The 26671-nt window shown below is 42.3% G+C and overlaps 1 long non-coding RNA gene across 1 annotated transcript in view; it reads left to right on the forward strand.

The window, feature by feature from the left end:
* The window catches only part of LOC122980045, a 67151-nt gene continuing 40480 nt past the window's right edge, over positions 1-26671 (forward strand). The window contains exons 1-3 of the long non-coding RNA XR_006402981.1: positions 1-314; positions 18756-21162; positions 21705-21823. This is a non-coding gene — a long non-coding RNA (uncharacterized LOC122980045). The remainder of the gene's footprint in view (positions 315-18755; positions 21163-21704; positions 21824-26671) is intronic.

Below are 26671 nucleotides of genomic sequence, written 5' to 3' on the forward strand. Positions count from 1 at the left end.
ACTACCAGGATCTACCAAAGGTGCAATATTTTTATTTGTGTGAGGTTAAGGTTTTACACCACAGAAGTTAATACAAGCCTAAATTAATAACCTAGCCCACTCAGCCGCAAACACACACAGAGACACACACATACACACACACACACACACACTGCTAAGTACCAGGAGCTCTGGAGGAGAGAGCTGGGAGCAGAGCCCAAGCTTAGGGACAAATAACACTGGCGAGTCACACCGGACTCTACTCTGATCCGGAGCCATTTACTGGCAGGAAGAGAGCTCAGAGTTTATTTTTGAAAATTTGAGCAGCAGCAACAGTGAGTGCTCCATCTGTGTATGTGTGTCTGTTAGCATGTTAAGCAGAGCAGCAGCAACAGTGAGTGCTCCGTCTGTGTGAGTGTGTGTGTGTGTGTCTATTAGCATGTTTAGCGGAGAAGCACCAACAGTGAGTACTCCATCTGTGTGTGTGTGTGTTTGTGTGTCAGTTAGCACATTTAGCAGAGAAGCAGCAACAGTGACTGCTCAGTCTGTCTCATTGGCTACTGGCTAGGCGAGCTAAGGGGTTTATATCGTTTTATACGTAGAAATGTCATCATGCAGAAACCTACATCAGGTCACATGGGGAAAAGTTTTTAGAAGGGCTTGGGAAAGTAGAATTTTGACGCTAAAACATACGAGTGGAATCAATTTTGCTGAATGTATGGCCAGGATGATGTTATCCAAATATCCTTAATATCATATCATCAAAATTTTACACTCAGTCACAAAACAAAAACTCAAAAAAACTTTACATTGCAATGAATAAAACTCTTTTGTAAGGCATGTTACAATTAATATTGCAAGGGGTTCTGTAAATGTATAACATTATTGGCCTGTAGGCCTCTACACATTCTTTTGGACATAAACTTTATCAAACAATTAACTGAAGTTTGCTGGAGAAATTGGTAACTATTTTGTTTTCTGCTCATTCACAGAAATTGAGTTATTTTTGTGACTTTAAATACTGACCTGTGTCACTGATTTCTGTCTCTATCTGTGATATTTATGTATGTAATTACTCAGTCAGTCAATTTATTCATTTAATTTTGTGAAATTCATGTTCAGCAGGGAACCAAACAAAAGACCCAGTTGTCATGGTCTTCTTCTTTTTCGTGCATCTTCGGTCTCAGCAGATATTATATGGCGGAACTGTTCAAGGTTCCTGTTTTGATCGACTCTGCTTTTGTTGCGAGGCACAGTAAAAATCACCTCAATAAAGTTTACTTAACAAACCTGTGGAGCACAGAGGGAGAGAGGGAGAGCAAGAGAAAGAGAGAGATCATGTAAAGTGAAAACTGAGATAGTGAGAGAAAACCAGATATTAAAACAGAGACTGAAAGATAAAGGAGGGCATGAATGAAAGAGAGGGAATGAGAGAGGTGTACACTTTGTCGGTGTGTGTGCTGAGGTCCAACATGTTGGTTAGGTGACAGTGGCGCGTGTGCATTTACGTGCGTGTCACAGTATATGTGTGTGTGTATATGTGAACTGTGTGGACCAGCAATCACACAAACAAATTAATTAGTCTCCCCCAGCAAAGGGGGTTTGATAAATTGAGCTGCTCATCTCTTCCACCACCTCTCTCCTCCCTCCCTCTTTCTCTCTTTCCCCCTCTCATCGTTTATCCCACTCTCACGTTCCCTTTTTTTCATGCACTGGTCTTTTCCACGCAATAAACATCTCATTACATTGTCCCACTTTTAATTGTATTTGTTCTTTGTCGTTTTCCTGCTTTCCTGTTTTGCATCGTCTGTCTCACCGCTTGTTTTGTTTACATCAGCACATGTTCCCACACACACACACACACACACACACACATATGCAGTCGAGTGTTTAAGCCTACAGGAAGCCCTGTAAAACTCCCAGAACGTGCTGGCTTTTTTTTTCACTCAGCCAGAGTGGCTTATTTAGGCCTTTATGCCACAGAGCTTAACTCCACCTGCATTTATATTAAGTAATATGTTTTAATTATTCATATTTCTCATTTTTATTAGACCACTTAACTGCAATATTATTCCCCCAGTTTGTCAATGGGCACTCTATATACCCATCGCCAGGAACAGAAGAGAGCAACTTGAACAACAGAAATGTGTGACGGATACACGAAATGTATTCATGAATTATTTTCCCTGTGCGGGCGCTGGGGGCTGGAATGAAGACTGTGTCTCTATTCAATTATCACACTCAGCCACATGCACGCACACATACATGCAGACACACACACACACACACAAACGCTCACACATGGAGGCGTTAAGCAGTGTGCACTCATTAAACACTCTCATTATACACAGGAGGAGATCCCTGCAGGTGCAGTTTACCAGAGTTTAGTTCATTTCCTGCTCCTCCTCCTCCTCCTCCTCCTCCTCTCTCACATCTCTTTCTCTTTCCTCCTCTGTCTTCTTCAGGCATTATTTACCTCACAAACCAAAAACTTAACCCAGTGGGGGTGTGTCATTGTATGTCCAGTGAGAGGAGTGGGGCTTTCCGACCTCTCTACTTACGGAAAGAAACATGTTCCATATTCAAGACTATTTGTTAATTTTGTCTGAGATCAACGACTTCGCAGCAGCGAACTTGCCGCCTCAAAACTTCACCGGACATAATAAAAACCTTGCAAATACCTGAACACAGCAACATCAGATCTTTATCGTGACTCATTTATTCTGTTTTGCACCTAGCAATGCTGCTGCCATCTCATTTAAAGGCCTTTCCCCCGGTAGAGACTTGATTATTCACTATGATTCATATGCTAAAGTGAGAGAGTCTCTGAATGGCTGTTGAGCGGTATTATTTTAGGCGGCTGAATGTTTCTTTGTGGCAAACCTCTCATTTTCTCTGCATGCTCATAGGCTTTCATACTTCTCTGATTGACATGCACACAAAAAAGCCCTTTATACCTGACCTATTACAACTTCAGATGAGCCTGTTCAGAAAGCGTTAGGCTGTTCTCTGTGTGCGAACGCGTGTACGTGTGTGTCCGTTCGTGTGCGTACATTTGAGGATGTGATAATAAGGAAAGAGAGCACTCTCAGCTGGCGGTGCTGTTCAAATAGTTTCACTGGACTGTGGCTACCTGAGCACAGACAGTTCTATTGTCTGTGCCCTGGCAAAAACCCTGCAACCCCCAAATTTGCCCTTTATGGTTTATAATCTTTCTGACAACTTTGTCCCTCCTGAGGAGAGCATATTGTATGACCTTCAGAATTAGGAAATTAAATTTGCTAAAAGTTATAAATGTATAAAGCAGTGGGAGGCAAATAGCGGCCCATGAACTAAATCCAGCCTGATGAAAGTTTTGATTTTCATAGTTTTACATCAAAACTTTTAGATAATTTTTCACAAATCTACTATAGATAAGAAAATAAACACAAGGCTCCTATAAATCCAAATTATTGTAATATAACCTTAGTACATCTAATACTGCCCCCACACCAGGAGAGCCATTAAAACTAAACTATGGTTGAACAGCGCACAGTGCTGAAATTAAGTCTAATAAACCTACCAGAAATTACACTTTAATACATGAATTCCAACACTGTTTTTATTCCAAAACTTAAGCCTATGCGACCATGCGAACAGATTTGTTCTTCACAAACACAAGTGGTTGGCAGAAATGTTGTGTGGGGGCCATTTTTTTCTAAGGCAACAATACCAATACTTTCAATCAACCATAAATGAAGGAGGCCACTGTTGATCATGCGTGGATAACCAATAAAGCCTCTTGGCTCGAAGTCCAACACAGAAAATTCATACACCTATGGGTAATTTTAGCCAAATGAGTAAATGAGCTGTTAGCCCTCACTCACTAATTGGAAAAATACCGTATTTTCTCTAATAGTGGCCAGGGCCTTTATTTACCTCAACTGCAGATGGTAGTAGGCCTTTATTGGAAGCATGCTTATACTAGAGAGAGGCCTTTATTTCTAATTTCCCCTTGTTTGATAAGAGTATTTGCTCATATTTAAGTATGAAGCCTCCTTGTTTTCTGATCTGCTTTTGTTTGCTCTAAATTTTTGTTATTGCATTACCGGTAATCTACTTACTCTGATTTACGGAACAATAATTCTGGTGCTTAAGTTCCACCCCAAACGTTTTGGCAATGCACCACTTAGCTGTAACATGCGGGTAGCATGCTCATGAATGTATGCTCATATTAAAATATGGGTGTTATCTCCGTGATATCACGTCTCCTCCATCCCCCTCCCCTCCCTGTGATGGTCGGCTTTGAGTGAAAATAATACAATGTACAATGTAGAATTTATTAAATTAAAACGGTGGAAATGTAGCCTACATTAGAGGGCTCTGCATGTACTCATAGAACTGGAGTTACATCCAGGTAACTACTGTTTAACTGGCATGCACATTATATAACAGGAGCCAGGAGTTGATCCCCCTTATTTTTTCCTCAGCCTGTTTTTGGGCCGGCCTTTATTTGTTTGTGTCGACCGTGCCATTATCGGAGACCTGATAGAAAAAGAAATAAACAAAACACATAGGCCTGGCATTTCTACTCCACCAGTTAACAGCCCCCTAGTGAACAATCTTGAAAAAACTGGCACATGGTTGAACCTAATTGCTGACCCATGATATAAAGTATATGTGAGGTCAACAGTGTTGGCTTTGTTTACCTACAGAAATTCAATAAAAGGAGCATTATGAGTGATCGACAATCTTAAGTGAGGTTTCTATTTTCAGGATCTAGCTCTACATTTATCCCATGTGTACTATGCAGCCCTCCATGAAGTTAAAAAAAGGAGTGAGTGTCTGAAACATCTTTGTACTCTACAGAGAAAAAAAGAAAACAGTCTCTGTCACATTTTAAAATTTAGAGGAGAGTCCATGCCAGATGTTTTAATTAATTTACTGTAATTCATTCATCACTGTCCTGGCTTTTTTCCTTTGCAAAGTGAAGAAATAATCCATTTGTCTCTGGTGTGCAGCACTGCAGTCCTTCTGACCTACTTTCCTTTTCTTTTTCCGCTCCCTGCTGCCATCTTCTTTCTTCAGCAATGATGGAATAAGTTTGGCATTGTTTTTGCCCGATGGCCTCACTTTCACCAGGTCGGTAAAACTGAACCAAACTTCCTGGGGGTGTTTGTTACATTGTGCAGGTGTATTTACTTTAGTTGTGGGTAGCCATAAATACATCTTCACTCCAAATAAATTGCCTGTTGGACTCAGATAAGCCAATGTGTTTAAAGTACTTGTAAGAGTAACATTTCTAAAGTTCAACTACATCTTTTCTCCTTAAAGTAGAATGTTTTGTCTCTTCTGCATGCCGCTGACATCTTATTTCCAAAGTTGACTGGATTTCAGAAAGAAAGAAAAGAAAAGAAAGAATTATATTGTACAATCTGTCAGTCACTTGGTCTTGTGTGACCATAAGAGTTAGACATGTACAGTTAAGTGCACAAGTGCAGGTGCCTGTTTGCATCCTCAAGTATAACAGGAAATCAAACAGATAAAGACAGATAAGACAGTAAGAAGTAGTCTAACAAAATAGCTTTTTTGGTGAGAAATGTTGCATAAAGTATCACCCCACTCTCTCTGTCTTAGTTTGTCAAATCCTCCCTCCCCCCCTGAGCTTGTTGTCACCTATAACTCATTCCTCACCTCACCTGTCTTCCTTGTCTTTGTATCATCTAATTCAGCAAAACTGGAACGAAACTTCTCCGCTGGAAGGCTCAGGATGTCAGATGGCATAAAACCCCCGTTCCACAAAAGCTAAACCCACCAACCCTTTCAGTTCAAAGCAACAGACGTGCTTCACATGACGCAATCATTTTACATTGATTGTTCCAATTCTCACTTGCATTCAGCTGTTTTTGTTCAGTGAGAGATAACATTCAGGGAGTGGGTGATTGTGTATGTGTGTGTAGGAGTGTTTGCAGAGAGATGGGAGTTGAGGAGGCAGCGTCCCACCAGGGTTTGGATTCTTAAATATGCCTCACTGTCTTTTGTTAAATGTGATGCAATAGTGATGCAGGGCTGTCAGTGTATGTATGTGTGTGTGTGTGTGTGTGTGTGTGTCAGACAATGAATGAGTGAGTAGTTGGGAGTCAGCGCTGATCTGAGTCTGTGTTTAAGGCTGTTTTTCAACCCAAAGGAAATTATAGGTTCTCTATTGATGAGAGAGGGAAACCCCTCCCCTCTCAACCTTGCCATCTCTCAGTGTGTGTGTGTGTGTGTGTGAATAAGAGTGTGTGTGTCTGTGTACATGCACATAGATGTGTTTGCACATGTGCGTGTGTGTATGAGTGGCAGGGCTGCTATCTGTGCCATCACACGTGGATGTGTGTGTTAATAGAGAATGCCCCACGCTGCCACTGCCTTTGTTTGCCAAGGACATACATATGCATGAGGCCCGTGTGCGTGTGTGTATGTGTGTGCATGGAAAGGGGGGGGGGGGGTTACTAATTACTAGATTTCTATCATGAATATGTATGGCCGCATCCTTTATTATGGGATTGGCTTAAACACATCACACAGACGGACGAGTGGCAGAGAGAGGAAAAGTGGGGGTAAGGGCTTGAGAGGGGAGACGCCTCTTCAGAAAAAAAAAAAAAAGGAGACAGAAAAAAGATTTTCTGCTGCCACTGGCTTGAACCTTCAACCTCCACTGTGCTTGTTTTTATTTAGTAAAAATAATATTCATTGACAGAAATGTAACCCTACAATGTCCACTTATTAGTGTCAACATTTATTAGCAACCAAATGAAAAAACAAAATAGATTTGTGGTGGACAAATATTTTTATTTCCACTCATCCCACACAACTGTGCTATGATCTTGTCTGTCTTAATAAAGACAGGAATAAAGAGGAATACAAGCACTAAGTTTGTGTTGGAGAGTTGTGACATCTTGGGTTGCGGCCCTGTGTAGTGTGTCTGCGTAAGTGTTTCCTTGTTATTTATTTCAATTGCTGCTGCTATTAGAAGCATAAAACAAATGACTTCCTGCATGGCAAAGACCTGCTGTAAAAGCTAATACAAACTTAGAGTGAATCTTTTATTATCAACTGACAATAAATATAGCAAAGTAAACAGATAAAACAGTCACAGATAGTCTTCGGTTTGGTGCTTATACATAGTCTCAAACACATTTTTCAACACCCACTGTTGATAAAACTGAAGAAGTTTTCCATTTCCATGTGTAGAGCATTTACTGTAAGCACCGTGCCTCTCCATTTCCTCTCCTTTCCTCTCTACCCTGCTCTTCTACCTCTTTTTTTTTTTTTTTTTTTTTTTTTTTTACACACAATGCACTAACGGTCCCAATTTAAACTTACACTCATGCGATCTGACATGTATACAAAATACCAGGCATTAAGTATTTTTCTGGCTTGTATTGTTTTTCCACATGGACAAACTCAATTACAAGAGCTGTGTCTTTTGTTGTGGAAATCTTTCCATGAGAGAGGTGGGAGACAGAAAGAAAAGAGCAGAGGAAGTCATGAGAGATGTAAACAATGTACACAGAAGCTAACAGCAGGTGGGGGAAAAGAACAATTTTGGGTTTTTTTTTGCACTCTTACTGTCACTGATATTCAGCATCTGTATTTGTTAGTAAGATATGTGTTGTAAGAAGAAGTCTTGAATGAATGAATGAATGAAAGCAAGTGACACCGCCAGTATAGTATTATCTACCTCCTCTCCCACATACTTTTTGTCTCTTTTATTCTTTCCATACACTTTCTGCTTTCACTTTTGCTCTACCTTCTTTTCTGCTCACCCCAATCCCTGAAATCACACAATCAGAAGACTATGGAAGCTGCTATCTCTCCCTCCCTCCACTCCCTCCTCCCCCTCTTTCCCTTCCTGCTCCCCCACCCCCCCCCCCCCCCCCCCCCCCCCCCCCCACCCCAGTGCTATACCTTTGACAATAGTCTGGCAATCTGAGCAGAGCGAGGGAAATAAAGGAGCAGGACAGGTTTTTAAAGAAGAGAGAATGTCAACTGTCAGTCTGGCTGTGATGTTGGAATCAGTGCAAGCCATCAAACTTGTATCCTGGGAGAGAGGAGAAAGAGAAAAGGAAAGGGAAACAGAGGGTGGCATGTATTTAGCTAGCCTGTAAAAGGAATGAGGGTGTAGGAAAAAAGGAAAGGCCAGCTGGAGTGCATGGTAGGTACAGAGAGTGGTCATCCTTAGTTTTGGAGGGCTTGATTCGTCATTTTATTCCAAAGCTGCTCTCAGCATCTCTCCACCTCGTGCAGGGGCTGGTGCGAGGGGTTCGAGTGTGTGAGAGGGCAAGCTTTTTTTTTTTTTTTTTTTTTTTTTTTAGCATGGGAACAGTACTGACGCGAGGTAGAGAGACAGAGAGAATAAGAGAACGAGGCCGCCAGTGTTTGTGAGCGTTAACACAGACATCACAAGTTCCCAAAGTGAGAGAGGGCAGCGGGGTGCAGCAGGGCACTGAGCTGGAGAGAAAGAGAGGTTGCAGAAGAGAGGAGAAGAGGAGGAGAGGAAGAGAGGCGGCCGTGTTTGAAGAGAGCTGTTGAGATAAATCAGTATGTTTACGTTCTGGAGGAACAAAGTGTTCCGTTGGCAGAAGAGCACTCGAATGTCCGTTTCCCCTTGGACTGTTTTTACCGGACCCTTTTGTGTGTGTGTGTGAGTGTGTGTGCGTGTATTTTGGGACAGCGTCAAGGCCAGTTCTTGTGCCATTAAAGTCTAAGCATCTCAATATTTAGGGGATCTTCCCCTGCCGACAGTGAGTTTATATTACTGTAATATTAAGACTTAGTGAGAGTGGAATGAAGGTAGACAGTAACATAAAGATTGCTGTGATTCCTGGCTTTGCAGACTGGACTGGAACCATCATAAATGATAAGGTCACTGACTGACAGTTCTTCTTTGACTACATTGTAATTGTGGGCTCAGTATGTGTGTGTGTGTGTGTGTGTGTAGAGATAGGTACAGGTATGTGCCTACTAGGAAGAAGTGAGAAATAAAAAACTATTGTTGGGACAGAAAGAGAATTACTGTATATTTTATGGTTTGTGAATAGTGAAATTCAAGAGGTCCTCATACTCAGAAGTCAGTTGTCTGTATTTGTTATATAAAACCCACTTTACAAAGTGTTCATGTTCATCTAATATGGTAAATACAGAGACTTCTTTTAGCAGTGTTCACTGCAGCATAACACTAATACCAAGAACTGCTTGTCAAAACTTTTTTGTTTCCAATCAAAATGTGTCCGTTGCACAGAACTGAAGTCCTGAAAGCTTACTCAGATTTGTAGTCTTGTACACACTTCTTTGCTCATTCTTTGATCAGAGTTTCTGTTTTAAATTATATTTTTGCCAATTTTATTCAGGCAAAGTTCTTCAATAAAACAAAGAGAAACAAATAAAATACATCTGAGAACTCTGGCTTCTTTTAGTTAAATAAAAAGGTGTTCTGTAGAAAAACATATTCCTCAACTCAGGTTATGAAAGCAGGATGATGTGAGACAGAACGGAGCTTCATGTGTGAGAGTTGTTTCTGTAATTTCACATGCGACACTGTTACAAGTGTTATTGTCCTAATTGGCACCTTTTTTCACCCTTAAAAGCCTGTTTGAGTTCACAGTCAGCACAGTGTCAACAAGGCACTTATTTACACCCAAGGGGCTGGAATAAACGCTGCTGCTGTCAATAATGCACACAGTCATGTTAGCGGTGGCATCAATTTGAGAATTGAGAAATTCACATGGACAAAAAAAAATGCATTACACAGACAGCTTGTGGTGCAGAATAGGGACTAAAAGCAGAGAATAAAAAAGGCAGGAGGACAGACAGACGCTTTAGCTGATAGGAGGACTTGAGCGTATCTCCTGCTGACTCTAACATGTGTGACACCGCCAAGTGGAAACGTAATGCATGATATCAAGCAAAGAGAGGAGAAGGAACCCGTCTGTACATATCTAGGCGATTCCCTCTCATCTTTGCACTGTCTCCCATCCATTGTCCTTACATATGGTTCGTCTATCAGTGTCCAAACTGCCCACAGCAGAGAGAGAAGGGGGCGCGCGGGGTGGGGCGGAGGGGCTGAAGCTCTCTTGCGTACAAGAGAGAGAAGAGAATGATAGCCATTCTGCTTTTATTATCTAGAATGTATCAACTTAATCACAGCTCCATTCTCCCCCAGTCCTCCCCTGGGCTCAGTGGGAGACACTGAAGGAAAATTGGAAAAGTATCACTGGGCTGGAGGTAGAGACGGGTGGAGATGGACAGAACAGGGGGATGGGGGTGTACAAAGAGTAACTACCATAAAGAGAGGGGCAGAGAGACACAGAGTATAGAGAGACAGAGAGAGAGAGAGAGAGAGAGAGAGAGAGGGGAAAGAGATAAACCTGTTAATTTTTCATGGCCAACTGGTCGTAATCACAATGGTGCCTTTGGAGCCTCAAGAGTTAGCCAATTTGAGTGTGTGCATATGTGTGTGTGTGTGTGTGTGTGAGGGAAGAGAGATGGATTGAGCTTCATTACCAAGACTTAGGGGATCCCCCCCACCCCCCCCAACCCCTCCCGCTCCCAACCCCTCACACTCCCCTGTGTCCCTGTCTGACTGCCCAAAGTTATAATAGTCACTATCATAAAGACACATTATCCTCTGATAGGAGACTGCACTGTCTTAAGGCTATAAAAACACTCAAACTTCATTTATTTGCCATATATGGCCACAGATAGAACTAATGAACTAACGGTGAAAGTGTCAGAGCAATCAAAAAGAATCCCGGATAAAGTTTTTTAAAGTCACCAATTTTGAAAATTATTTGACCACTGGCGCAGAGTGTATGAGAGAGCCAGAAGATATTGTCCCACAAAAATGACGAGCTCCCCGCAGCTCAGAAGTTGTTGCACTTAAACGTACCATTTACTCTTCGCTGCTTTTGCCAAATGGATTTTTTTTTGGGTGCGAATAAACCCGAACCGCAGAGCGCTTACAGCAGTGTGTGTGTGTGTGTGTGTGTGTGTGTGAGATGAGAGATACGCCCTGTAAAAGGGTACAGTGTCGATGACATAAAATACCTGGCACTGTATAAACAACATTGTTCTTGAACATGAGCTCCCTCCAGTACACACACACAAACACTGAGCAGGTTAATAATGACCATAATCACCCATCCTCAACACACACACACACACACACACACACACACAAACACAGTTTGGCAGCACATGGCCATGTAAGGGGAAAACCACTGTGTGTGTTTACACTAAAACACTGCTTGTCTGAGTGGCTTTAGAGCCCAGGCAGAGCGGGCAGCCGTTTTAACAAGCCTTTTAAAAAAAACAGGCAAACACACACAGCCTTTCCTTTCCTCTTCTTTTATTTCTTCTGTGAAAAGAACCCTCTACACACTCTCATTTATCTGATCAGGTTAAAGTTAGACGAGTGGCTATTAATTAATGAAATTTGATCATACAACATACATCATCTGTATGTTTAAGTAAAACTGTTTATTATGTCAGTGACACTAAGCTGTGGTCCCATCCTCTGTGCCTGCCTTCCTCTTTCATGGCGTGTGTCTTCATTACAAGCGCTTGCATCTGTTTCTTCCGCTGGGGGGAGTGTGTGTGTGTGTATATTTGCATGCTTGTGTGTAAGAGTGTGTGTGTGTGTGTATCTGCAGGTCAGAAAGGCAGCATTTGTTCTGTGAAGCCCTATAAACATCTGCAATCCCTTTTAAGGGATTGTTTAGATTGACGGAACGGGAAAATAAACGTTCTCAAGGAGGCCGGTGCTCTTTACTGACAGAGAGATCTCCGCTACCAGCATAAAATGTGTGCGTGTGCGTAGGTGTGTATTTGTGTGAGTTGAGCCTGAAATGACAGGTTCTTTTTTTGGTCACAGTTTTGCTGATCAGAGGGCGCTTTTTACGTGAACCTTCCGCGACCTTTCCTCATTTGCTTCTACGCCTTCCTCCTCTTTACACCCTCCACCCCCCCCACCCCCCCACCCCCCCTCCTCATCTCAACACACTTAAAACCTACGCAGCTCACACTTTTTCCTCCTTTTTTCTCTCCTAAAAGCCTGGGTGTTGTTCCTTCCCCACCCCCACCAGCTCATACCCTCGATAACTCCCTCTACTCACCAGCAGAAACTTCTCCCAGCCTCCTCTCTTTTTCATAACACTCCTCCTAATGCCGAGGAGTTGTTGTGTCTGGGTTGTGAGCAACATGTGGAATATATCAACCCTCAACCCTCACTGCCTCTCTTTCTCGCTCGCCCTTTCCAGTTATTCACAGATACACATATACACACACACACACACACACATACACACACAGAGCTCTGGTAGCGGAGCCCTGGTCTCCTTGAGAACGTCCAGCGTGAGGAAGTGGGGTGTCCGTCCAGCCGTGATTTAGGTCAGAGGGAAGCAGGGATGGGAGGCTTCTCTGCTCTCTGTTTATTTGAAGCAGGAGCCATTACTGCTGTCTCTTGGCTGTATTTATACACAGACACAGAACAGACGCATGCCGATACAACTGGACTGTGTGCACGTTTCTGTCTTTGTGTGTGAGAGTAAGAAAGAGAGGGCACACATATTATTTGACTAGGGGGAGGGGGGGGGTCTGTGTACAATGTACAGTAAAAATAAACTGCTGTGATTTGTGGTCTGGGCCTAATAGAGGAAGGGCCGGCGCTTTTAGCGGGAACAGTGTAGAGCGGTGGGCCTCAATGCGGCAACATTAGGAGTCTACTGGGACTGCTGGCTTCACTCCAGTCCAGTCCCAACATACTTGATTCACCTAATGAAAGACATCTAATCACTGCACTGGTCTAAAATAAGCAAGCAAGTCCATCTGCTGTGTGGAGTATGAGTCAAGGGTTTGCAGCAGAGTAATTTAAAGTGTGTGTGTGTGTGTGTGTCTGTGTGTGTGTGTGTGTGTGCTTGTGTTCCAGGATGGTGTGCCAGCAGCCTGGTTGTGCAGAATATGTGTGGTGTAAACTAGTCCCATGGCATCTATTGCCTGTCTGCCATTACTGCAGGGTTGCCACAGCTTGTAAAAGCCTCGTTAACACAAAGACCTGCTCACATGTTAATTGGCTAATTGACTAATTAATTTTTGCATAAAGGCGTGCACGGGGAGAAAGGCTAGCTAATTGAAAGTGACTATAGGTTTAATTACGTGAAGAAGGAATGAGGAGGAGGAAGTTATGAAGGTGGGAGGCCCAGATTTGTGCTCTGTTGTTCTTTTTCACTGCATTTGTCTGGTGTGTTTTTCTGTCTCCCCCTTAATGTCTCCTTACTTTGCATCTTCACATCTCACCTGTCACATCCATCTGTTTACCGCTCTTTCGCTGCCAAACAATTACCTCGCAGTGGAAAAAGTCAGCAACACAAAACTCTGATATGTGAGCGTCAGATAGAGAGACAGATAGTGATGTTTGAGTCACAGGGATGCCAAATAAAAGATCAAGGCATCAACCAAAGGTGCTCTTTGTTTTCATAAAAATTCCTTGCACATTTACAAGTGTCCTGTTTCTCTGCTTGTTGCTCAGTCATAATTTAGGTATGAATGCCAAGCTGTTAGAGAAATCACGTCAGGCAACTAACCATCTCCGGACGTCTGTTGCAGAGAGGCATCAGTGTGATCATGCATTCACATCAACTGTAATCTAAGTCCAATTATTGAAGAGTATGTAGACCTGACACACACACAACGGAACGGAGACAGAGGAATGCACGAGCAAACGAATGTCTGTTAATTCAATTCCTAACCACCGCTCACTAAAACACCACCACAAATTAAATCGACCAGGGGAGCAGACAGCTAACAAAGGAAATTAACAATGATGCTGCCTCTGTATTAGGGCATATGGATTCGCTGCATGTTTGCTGCATGTGTGTAGCCGCAGCCACACGCCTCTGTACGCAGAGAGAGGGGGAAAAAGGCCAGTTTTAATCAAGAAATCCATTCCACTTTTCTAACCCCTCTTCGCTTCTTCCTCCCCTCCCTCCATGGCAGGCTTGTGTGGAAACAGAAGTGCTAAATTACCCTGGAGCAGTCAGACAAAAACATCTTGTTGGGTTCTAAATTGCTTTGCATGCATGTTAATTGGACTGAAATCCCTGCAGTGTATTTGGGTTTGTGCGAGCGTTCGTGTGTGATTTCGCAAGTGTGTACATCTGTACTGTATCTGTATATGTACAGTATGTGTGTGCGTGTACGTACAGTGTTTGTGTGTGTGTGTGTGTGTGTGTGTGTTGGGCAAGACTGGTGAGCTATTATAGCTGCAACGGCTTGCAGAGATTTGGAGGTTATCTGTTTTTGTTGGTTAATTGTGAAGCTGATAGTATCGAGGGTCTGGGCCAATTCAAGTGGGCTTTCAGCCAAATTACCTCAGTAATCGTCCGTGTTCAAGTCCCTGGATACTCTCACCAAGACAGAGCCTGGGAAGCCCTGAAGTTCAATGGAGAGGAGCAGATCTGACCCCAGCTTTAGACAGCTTACACTGTAATTGAAATGATATTTTTTTCACACCATTATTGGATTGCTGACAAGATTTCACCCAAAATTCCATTTGTGGTCAATTTATCCTGTTTGTTTTTAATTAATGCAGGCAGCTAATGAACTCAGAGGGGATCTTAGCCAAATGATCAGAATTTCCTCCATGTTTCCTTGTTATCTTTGAAGCAGTAGGCTTTGGAATTGGAGCATGAAATTGTTTGAAAGTAGGAAAGGAATTCACTTGGATGGAGTGCATAAACACTGAAGCCAATACAAGCAGAGGGGACATTGGATTTGTAAATCTGCTATTCATTCCCAATGACTAGAAATTTCACTGACTATGATTAAAGATTATTTTCATCTATCACTAGTTTATTATGGCACAGACATGAAGGACTAATGAAATGCACATAGTGTTATCAGACTTTTTTATTATAGCATGTTGATTAAATTAATTCAAAAGTGGAGGACATTGCATACAAGCAGTTAGCATTTTGCGGGTGCAGATTCTCTGTGTCTTCCTCTCTCTTTCTCTAAGTTAAGTCATCCCACAGCTGTCCTTGTCAAACTAGAAAGTATTCCAGTCACTGAAAGGGGTTTGAAAATAAATTAATAGAGTGTGGTTGATGTCTTGAAGCAGTGTGTTTTTGAATATGAAATTCTGAGAACATGGCAGACAGAGTCCTCAAATGATTCTCATCTTGGCTTTTATTATTCATTACAGAATACACATTTATATATCTTAGATCTAATAGGAAAAAAAGATGAAGCATAACCTTGACAGATGATCCCTCGTTGTCCTTGTGACCCTTCTGAACACACAGTATTTAACTTTTTCTTTTCATCCTCCTTCACTATGTATGAAGGCTCACAATTATCGTACCAAGGGTGTAGGTTTGGTTTTAACTTTGGTAAGGACAGTTTTTGTTGCACGGCTAAAATAATTGCGTATGTATACTCGGTCTCTACCACTCTTTTCTCTTTCATAGGCACAGATGTGCGCACACGCATACACACATAAAGAGCCTGACTCTGCAAAATACTTTATATGCAAAATAACCTGATTATACATTTGCTGACATGCCTGAAACTGGACTTGTGATTGATGATTTTTTTCTCTGATTTTTATATTTTATTTTATTGATAAACTAATTAACTATAAATCTGAGACCAAAATTGATATTCAAAAATAACATATACTGTCATAATAAAATAAATGTATAGAAACTTGCAGGTAATGTGCTGCTCCGTAACTCGCTGCTGGAAGGTTTTCAAACCTCATGTGAGATTCTGTCCTTTCAGTTTGTGTAACTCAAGAGTTTCATGGCTCAAACTTACCTTTAAATCACCTCAAAAACCTCTATTTGTATTATTTTTCATTCAACTCCTGACCTCACAGCTAGATCTTTCACTATGACATCAGAGTTCACCTGAGAGGCTGCAGCTCACCTGTCTGTGTGTCTGTGTGCTGCTCAGGCTGCTGCCGACAGGATTATCATAAAAAAAATATGCCCCACTGTCACAAACAAAACAGTTGACAAGCTGTGGCTAATTTAGCCTATAAATAATGTTCATATCTGATATGCAGTAATAACTCTGTTCCTGATCCACTCATAGAAAAGTTACTGACACTTTGGTTCCTCTTTAAAACAGACCAGATGTCTTAACTTGCTTTGGGGAGGAATTTTCACCAACAGTAATAAAGTTGTTTAATTAAACTGCATGTCTGAGTGACAATCACAAATTAGCTAACAACACCTAATGCCTGAAATTAAATATAATATCAAATGATCTGAGTTTTGTCAGTGGAGTCGCTTTCAATTCTGTGACGTTTGGAACATTTAAACTATAAATAGTAACTGCTGCTAATAAATACCAACTACTACTTCTGCTGCTGCCGAGCTGCTGCTAGTCAGCTTGAAGTTGAGGGTTGCCAGATCATCAGGTGGAGTATCCCCCATATCGTGCTCTTTCACTCTTTATCATAATAGCATACTTTTTTGCAGAAGACACACAGAGATCTTAGCATTAACATTACGTGGAGATAAAGCGGCTAGATTGTTTGAGATCACCTGACAACACCTTTATATTGGTAGGGATATGTCCCTACCGTCCATACCCAAATCTACTGTATGCTCATGTGTTGTACATTCTGTGGTGATGCATAATGTCTGAATTTACTATTCAGTTCGACATCCTCATAACTTACTTACCCACGCAGAACTACTGCAGCAGCTTTTCTGTGTTCGTGATTATATTTGTGTCAGTGTGATAGAAAGAAGGAGAGGAACAGAGGCAGAGAATGTCAAAAAAGCTGCAAAGCGGATTGAGAGGGGCAGCACAGGACACGAGGTGTATCAGAAAGGTGACGTCTTAACCTCCACTTAAACCACCTCTAGAAAGGAATTAGAGTGTTAGAGCGGACAAGGTGGAATGAAAATCTGCTTGTTAAGACTTTGCTATATCGCCACCAGCGGGCTTCACAGGAAGTGGCATGATGCTTTACACGATCTTCTCAGGCAAAGAATGAGTTGTTGTCATCGTCTTCATTGTGTGTGCTATGCAAGACTGCGGGCCATGAATCCCCAGACAGTGACCTCATATCTAACCCCCCCAACCCTCAAACACACACACACGCACACACACACAAATAGTGACACCGCCCACACACATAAGCAATACTTCATTTTAAGTCAGTTTTCTGCTGGTTAGTGAAACTTGTGTCTTTTCATTTCTTCTTCAAGCCCTCTGTTTCAACATCTCAGTCAGTAAACTGCTTAGTGTGCGATGGAAAGACACATTAAAATGCATGCACTCACACACACTTCAGGGCTCTGTAGAGACGAGAGACAAGACGTCACTGTTTTTTTAGCAGTCATTTAGTTTCTGCCATTTCACTTTGCTGTTGAAGGTTGAAGGAATATTCTGCTGAACACACAAACAAAATGCACAAAAGAGACACACATGCACACACGCAGAGCGTGGTGAGAAGCTGTGAACATAAACACTTAACCCTGGAAAGATTCAATGATGGCGGATAAAAGAGTGATTTGTGTTCTGCTAAGGGGAAAATGAGTAATCCTATCATTCGGCGTGACATGCAACACAACACGCCGCATCAGTCACAGACACACACACACACGACACTAAACACTGCCTATCAGGATGATAAAAGCATGCCTCACCCACACAATAAAGCGTTTGATTTTTCTATTTTCCGTGTCATTCATTTTCTCTTTATGCTGTCGTAAACTTCCTCCATTCTCTCTCTCTTTCCCCCACCGGCATTGCTCCTGACACAACAGCACATATTTGTGTATTCATGTAAATATCTCATCTAATCTCTATAAATATATTTATGAGATTTAATACCTTTGTACTGTAATATTATGCATGCTGAGCATCAGGTTTTACACTCTCATGAAGACAAGCACACACACATAACCTCATGCAGACACACACATCTACACGTCTTGCATTGGGTGCATACCAATCCCTTGGTCTTTCTTTCTTCCTGCCGGGGCATTAATTCCTGCCCATATTTCCATCTGATTATGGTCCGGTTATACCCGCAACTAATTGAACATTAAATATAAAGAAAGTTAATGAAAATGTCCTTTATCCCCTCCAAACTAGGCCTGAGAACGCATCTATTAACGCAAATTAATCTGGCCCTGGTGCGTGTTGCAGGGGAGAAGATATATGCACAGTTTGCTGCTCTCCTCTCCGACCCGAATTATGGTCCTTCTCTTAGAGCAGGACAGTTAAATAACAAAAGAAGCGTTGTTCTCCTCTTTCTGAGTATTCTGGTAAGCCATTCCCAGAGCTTCATATCTGGCTGAAAACAACGTGACGCTGATGCCTTGGCTCTCAGCTTGGAGGTTTCTGCCCTGGGGTTCTCCTCTTACTCCTGCTGGCCCATACACGGACCACCAGCGCCTTCCTTTCACTGATTTGCACAGAAAACACTGCGGACCAGAGCCTCTTCTATTTTATCACCAGAGAATGGACAGGTGTCAGAACTGTAGTACCAATATACAAAACCTTAACCTAACAATGGGACTGCTAAATGTGTCGTTTAGACTTCACATGATGAGTTCGGGCAAAAAAAAAAAAAAAGAAATCACTATATATCACTGCATCTTACTGTGGTTGTGGAATAAAATCACATTTTGGCAAAATGTATTGGCAGCATGAAGTGTGAATCTGCTACGAATTGTCTTGTTTTCAAACAGGCTTGTTAGCTTTACTCCTTCTGTGCTTTTTCCCTTCACCAGAGCTTCCTGTGCAACTGGCTCCAACAGCGCTAAAGACACCCACTGAGAGCAGGGCCAACAGACAGACTGACGCACAAGGAAAAAGGAGGAAACAATGAATGGATGGATGCTTTCATTCTGATGAAAGGAATAAACGCTAAGGCATTTATTTTGTCTATTATCCCACTAAAAAGCCCTCTCCATTCCTGCCCTCCTCCCCTCTCGCTCCCCCAGGCCCCTTCATATTAGCATCTCTCCTGGACAGTGAGGGGTTAACTAACCCGTTTAAGGGGAACCACAGAAAACAATACTTGGACCCCAAAAAGACAATGGCAGTGCCTTTCTCCTCCGTATTTGTAATTTAACATCAAAAGGCTTCTCTCCCAGCGACCTCTGAGAGCCAGCGTCTCTTTAATGAAGCGCCCCACCCCCCTTAATCACATTCAAATTGGTTAGTGTTCAGAAAATAGAAATATGTATTAGATAGCAATAAATTTTCATCATTGGCTAAGCCTGCTTCTTAATTGTCCTGTCCCAAGGCTTGGGAATTTCATTGTTCGTTAGGTGCTTAAGTCCCCCATCTCATTCAGTCTCTCTGACATTACTGCTGAGGGCTCTAATGCCCAACTAATTTGAATGGGGATTTACATGATAGAGCAGGGAGCATTAAAATGTGGAGGGAAGGGAAAAAAGGAAAAAGGGGGAAACGGCTTCTTTCACTTCAAAAGTCACTTTGTTCAAAGTCAAATGACAGTGTTTAAAGATGCTCTATCTCTCTCTCCTCAGGATTTTGGACAGCGGTGCCAAGTTTAATGGTTCGTTATCTTAGCCCCTCTCTGTCTTCCTCTCTCTCTCTTTACCTCTTTTTCTCTTTCTGCCGCCAACCATACGCTTTTGTTTAGCGGCACCATACTGTTTCGGAATATACATTGTTTTTTTGAGTGACTTTGAATTGCAAAACACTTCTGTCACTCTCGATTATTTTTTTTCCCCTCATATTTCTGTTTCTCTGCATGTCACTCAATAGTATGCCATCAGGGGTTTAGGAAGCTTATTGAATAGGCATGAATGTCCATATTTGTGTGTGCACATGCAGTGTGTAAGTGGTGTACGTGTGCTTCTGTGTGTGTGTTCAGTGTGGTTGTAATAAATCGTTAGGCCTATTGCTGTTACTTTCTCTCCATGCTAGCATGTAAACCATTTCTCCACGCGCTTCTGGCTGGCGGCTGACAGAAAAAAATGCCTGGAATTGTTTTCTGTTTGTTCTAGAGGTATTTTGGATCAGAGGTAGATCGTGTGTGTGTGCCTGTGTGCGTCTGCAAGTATGTCTATTTTGGATCAGTGTGAAATAGAAGCAGCGGTGATAAAGAGAATCAGATGTTTTCTGATGTGCGCTGTTGGACTCTTTGTGTGAGTCTGGCCATATAAATGTCCATAAGGCTGACACAGGGCAAACAGTTTGCATGGGGAATTTGAATTTTGGCAGTGCATGCATGTGTGTGTGTGTGTGTCTGTGTGTACAGATGTGTACAAGAGTGCCATGAATGTCCATTTGGTGTTCTTCATGTGAATAAAGACAATCAAAGTTTTGGCTACCTGTTGTCAGGTAGCCAAATAATCCAGAGTGTCTACTTCCTGATAGAGTCTCTCATAGCATCCAACATTATGGTAAAGAGTAGGTGAGAAAAACTGAATTATGAGACAGTGTCATAACCCACTGTTTACCCCAGCTTTAATTATTATTTGCCTCTTTTTAGCTTATAAACATTGACACTCTCCACCTCGAATTCCCATAATTAGTGTGTTTGGTTTGACCCACGTGTCACCGGAGATGAGAGGAGGTTGCAGAGGGTCAGAACTAATGAGAGAGAGGGGTTGACCTTAGACATAGAGTCAACCTGGGGCAAGAGGGGCATCATCATACAAAACACACAATACCACACTCAAATGTTGCAGAGGAGGGCCCAAAAGGTGAGGAATAACTCATTATTTCATTACTTTCTCTGCTGACAATGACATTATGCCAGATTCTTACCATAAAAGTGCAGTAGCACTGAACTGAAATCAATTTCAGAGAGGGTCATTGTGGGACTTTGTCTCAGTTGGAAAAGTATTTTCAATTTGTTTCCATCATTCCACTCCTCATGAGTACAGTATCAAACCAACATCTTTTAGCTGTAATGTCAATACTTTTTGCTAACCTGTATGTGTTTTAATCTTCAGCTTGTTATCTAAGGATATCGAGCTAAATGTCTTGCTGTCTGGAGAAAAAAGATCAGAGTCGGAGACTGAAGGGTTAACCCTGATAATCACCTGTATTGATCTGTGTGCGTTAGAGGAAAAACTGCTGGTTCCAGAGCAGCCAACCATGAATGGTTATTGATCCCTTCATAAAGGCCGGCTGTCTCCTGAGTCCATGGCTCTTTAGGTAATCACTGATGCCTTTTTTTTTTCCTTCTGGCACTCAGACAAGTTCATATCTTACACCTGTCCTCCTCATCCATCCCATGGCACTTTTCAAACTCAGCGCACTTGCTTACTTTTACTCAACACTGACACTCGGACTCATCTCCTCTTTACCTCATGTCTCATCTTCCTCACGCTCAATCCCTCATCCACTCTTGATTCTTGGCTTCTGCTGCTGATTTCTCACACTTTCCCCTTTACGCATCCCTCAGAAGCCTTCCTTCCAAAAGCCTCATTGTGCACAGATAGACAGACAAGCAAACAGACAGAGAGGCGACAAACGAGGAAGTGCTCCATAATCAGGCTTATGATGCTAGTGGGCTAATAGAGCCGTGTGTCCGGGTTCGACCGCTGCTGTAAATGATTAGACTGGCTCAGGCTGAGCTGTATTAGCTGGCCTGCCATCACTGATAGCTCCCGGCTCCCAACTTTATCGCAGTGATAAAGCCCTGCTAGAGCCTGCATGAGAAACAATCAACCAATCTCCTCTGGTCTTGTGTCTAGGTGGGAACGGCGGTAGACGGCTTCTCTACGCTGAGACAAGACTGAGAACTGAACGAGGATGCTCTCCCACGATGCCGGCTTTCGATAACCAGGACAAAATGATGGAGAAGAGAGAGAAGGTGAGAGATGCTGCCTGTCTGGTATGGTTAGATGGTCAAAATTAAACACATTCTTCATCAGTAAGTGATCAAAATCCCTCTTGTACGTTTTCTTCTCCCTCTTAGTCTGATTTATGAGTGATTTATAGCCCAATGGTTGAAATAAATGTCATCTAAGACTCACTCTAAGAATCACCATCACTGATAATTTACCCTTAAAAATATGTGTGTGTGTGTGTGTCCTTGTGTCAGTGTTTGTATTTGTGGACACATTTGTATCCTACAGCACCCCCGATGGCCTTTTGCTGAAGTGGAGAGCCCTCATTTTGAGCGGTTACACACCAATGTCGCACCGCCAGCGCCCACTCATCACCCATGGAAGCACATGCACAAACACACATATGCACACGCACACACATCCCAACCCTTGGACTGGCATGCAAGGTATATTTTTATTTTGCGCTGGTCACAGAGAGGTGGGTGTGATACACTGTGCGTGCCAACATAGAAACAAAAATTACACAAGGAACACACACAGGCTTAGACAAATAACATGCCCACACACACACACACACACACACACACACATACACATCATGCCCTCACACACAAGATGCACGCACACAAAGACACAGACAAATGAGACCTTAGTGAAATATCTGGTGGGTTTTCTGCTATGGTCATGATTTCCTTCAGGGCTGTGAAAACACTCTGCATATGGAGTCCATCTCCTCTATGGCTTAGCGCTGAGACTAACATACACACACACACACACACACACACACACACACACACAGCATCAACACGTGCACACTCACATAAGGAATAATATTTCCTTCCTAGCACTAGTAGGCGTGCTACTGTAAAAGTAAAGTTTCTTGCTTGGTACAGAAAAAAAGTTCCTGTTTCAAGAAAACAGTGCAATATATAGGTAGAAATACAAGAAATGTAAATGACAAACAGGGAACACTATAGGTATTTATTACAGGAATTCATCTCACAAGCAGGAATTGCCTTGATTGAGTAACCCTAGACGTAGGCTAATGCGTGTGTATGCGGTGTTGTTTGTAGTGTGAGTGAAAATAGTTTGTAAAAATATGTTAGCAGCAGAAGGTATTCTGGCAGGGCAGGAAAATCAATAGGAATGGTCATGTTTTTTTCATAAGAGCAGCTTTCTATTGAGTTACCACAGCTCTGCTAACAGGTTATCAACTCAGGGCAAAGTGTGTGTGTGTATGTGACTATGTATATATTCATTAACATCCTTATCGCAAAACAGGCACAGAGAAACTCCACCCGGCTCTGTCTCCCTCTCTCTCTGCTTTGACTGGGTTGGGGTGTGGAAGTATTGACCAGTTGCCAGGGGATAGGAGCTATTGATTGTGACTTATCCAGCTGTTTATATTTGAACCCTGGGTTTAACCTCCATCGATCGACACACACCTCGCAGTCTGCAAGGTGTTCAACTCTGCTTTCTACTAATGGGGCTAAATGGTTTTGAAGCAATGTGGGTGTATGTGTGTGTGTGTGTGTGTAGGTGTGTGTGTGTGTGTGATTTATTATTGTGTGTGTTATTATTTTATTATAAACATGAACATGAGAGCACATATATCAAGCAGCACTGAGCCTATACACAAACAGATGAAAGTACAAGTGCAAAATAAAAGAAATGAGTTCATATTTAAATAAGCAAAATACAGATAAAAGAAACGAGCTCATATAAAGCAAGTGAAATTGAAGTAAAAGAAATAACCACATACATATATAAAATAAGATGTAAATAAAAGAGATGACCTCTTGTAAAGCAGATAGAATGCCAATAAAAAAACAAACTTTTGAATATGAAACAGATAAAAGTGCAAAATATATGGAAGTGCATATAAAAATACTAAAATGATGATAATGAAAACAAGCACAGTTAAAATAGTAATAAAAATAAATTAAATAAAACACCATAAAATAGTAATATAGAGAGGAAATATGTGATATGCAATAATAGGAAAAAGAAAACATTATTAAGTGTAGGCCATCTTGTAAAAGTGAGTTTTAAGGGGGCACTTAAAAGCTGCAGTGGAGTCCGAGATCGGCAGACTCTACTGACCAGACTGAAAACCAAGGGTGACAATGCGTTTTTGGTTATCGCCCCTAGGCTTTGGAACAGCTAAACATTTTTGATGTTTGATGTTGATCTTAGAGGCCTGGCTGGACTGTAAAGGGTTAAAATTTCTTTAATATAATCTGGAGCCAGACCAAGCGACCACCTCCAGGGTTTAAAAATGAATCCAACGCAGAAGTGCCAAAGACTGCAGTTCCTCAAATAGCCACTTGAGGCTGGCTCCAAAAGCGGGTCAGTCCCATAGACTGTATAAAAAAATGGACATAGTTACCATGACGTCACCTGTTGGTTTCTGAAGAGTGGTATTGAAGCTCAAAGCGAGCTGATCCGGCCGTCGAGATCTTGGCAGTGCGTGACGCTGCCTAACTCCCAGCCAGTGGAGGCTGGTCCATAGAGGCAGAGGAAGTTGCTCCTCTATTTTTTGAGAGGCAAGAGGAAGATCAAAATATAAAAAAGACTATTTGGTTGAAATATATCATTACAAAATCTCAGTATTATTTATAAAAAAATGTTTTTCTCGTCTTTGGAAAAAATCCATGATTGAAATTTTGGTTAAAATGCTTCAACAGTGACACCTGCAGGGTAGCAGGAGAAAGAGCAGTCTGTGTGAAGTGGTGGTGGTTGGCAGTGGGAGAGAGTGAGGGGGAGTGGGGGACAGAGGAGGATGGGTGCCTGCTGTCCTCCGCAGGGTGGGATCTCACACACTGGATGCCTGAGCAGTACGTGTGCGTCGCGGAACCTCTTGCTTTTCATTTCGGCGCCCATGTTAACAAGTTAGAGCGGCCACACTGCCCGTGTGGCTGCTGCGTCGCTTCATCTAGAGATTCGAGGTCTTGCCTATTTTCTCTGCATGACACGCGCGGTTCTCAGCAGAAATGGACAGGGAAAATGAGAAAGATAGGGCTGCCAGTGGCAGAAGCGCCGCAGCAGACACGCTTCCAGCGTGGACGCTGCAAGCGTGAGAGACGCAGCAGTTCAGCGACACACATGCACACGCGCTGCTTGCGCATCCAGTGTGTCCCAGGCGTTACATCAATTTAATGTACTTCATTTTTTTCATGCTAATCTATGATTGGCAAAGACATGTAAAATGACGCTCCAAGGGAGGACGTCCTCCCTAACCAATCAACAACCAGAATGCAATATTGACGTTGCATTGGTCCAATGATAGTTTCCATATTTCATCTTCAGTTCTCTCCACTGTAAGGCAGAGTAGCAGCAGTAGATAACGAGCAGTAGATAGCTCCTTGCATTAGCCAATGCAACAGTTAGCTTGTTGTAGCAGCCTGAAGGACTCTTTATACATCCATGGAAGGACTGTTAAGTACTGTTGTTAAAGTAACCGGAGAATAGATTTGGACTGTTCAGCAGCAACAGCTGGATGTTGCCGGGGAGGCTGGAGAGAGAACCAACCGGAGAATCAACCAGGAGAGTTAGCTTGTTTGTCATTGTTGCTAATAATATCAGACTGTTTAACCAGCAGCCACAAAGTTCTGTTAACTAACAAACAAGATGACCAACAGCCACAAATGGATGTTATGACATGAATACTTCATCTCTATGAAAGAAAGAAGAAGACGTCAAATAACGCGAGTCAGATACAGCTTCTCTCTCTCTGTCTCTTTGGTCGCTAATTTTTTCTCTGATGGTTAAAATGTCTCTGTGGTTGTTGTGTGAATTTATCTCCTTAACAAGAATGAAGCAGAGATCATATAATGTGCTGTGGGTCGTTTGCTTGTTGAAGTTACAGTGAGCTGTCCGGACTCACTCATTCATTTGTTATTGATCCAGTTTTTAATTGAGTGGTTGTTCAGTCACCTGTTGATGTTGTGCGATTAGTGAATGACTGAGCAGGAGGTCTGGCTGCTTGCTTGTGACAGTTTCTTCAGTTGGTTTTTAAGCTGAATCTACATTGAGTAATAGCTTAAAGTAACTAGAATAACAGGTGTTAACATGTCAGCTTTGTGGACTATATTTTGTATGTGGTACACATAGATAAGAGTGTGTAAGTCATGTATTTGATACATGCATTAATACTTTCTGATGTGAACCTACACTTTTAGATCCGTTTTTAGTGTTCAGTCTAGTATTCAGCACTGATCTGAACCTGTATCAGATTATAAGCTCTGTGGTACTTTATATATTTCTGTATACTAAGAAAATATGTAGGAAACACATGTAAATCATGTGATATCTTGTCTGTTTTTGATGTGAACTTAAATCTGTTGTCACAATAGAAAAATACTATAAATTTGAATTTCACTTTGTTGGTAAAATCACACATCCTGAACCACTCCACGGCTAAAATGAGCACTTTGTTTAGAAACAATATGTATATGCTGAATGTATTTAAAGAAGCAGCTGTCTCACCACTCAGGGGTTTTTGTTTTTAAAAGCAAATTGTTTTATTGGCATATAACATTACCCCCACCCCTCCGATTAGTTATGCGGTTTGTCGTAAGATTTCATGTTGGTTTTCCCCCTGTCCTCCCCAATTTTTTGAGTCACAAGCCACCACTACTCCCAGCCTATCAAAAATGGGCGAAGAGGTGGGCCGAATGGCTGCTACAAGCCACCTAGCGGCCGGCGGACCTGTCACTCAAAGCAGCCATGTCCTTCATTATGCATAACTTTACGGCTTAATAAAATTTAAACGGGTGAACCCCCCCCCCCCCCCCCCCCCCCCCCCCCCCCCCCCCCCCCCCCCCCCCCCCCCCCCCCCCCCCCCCCCCCCCCCCCCCCCCCCCCCCCCC

Source organism: Thunnus albacares, chromosome 4 (genome assembly GCF_914725855.1).
Source record: "Thunnus albacares chromosome 4, fThuAlb1.1, whole genome shotgun sequence".
NCBI lineage: Eukaryota > Metazoa > Chordata > Actinopteri > Scombriformes > Scombridae > Thunnus > Thunnus albacares.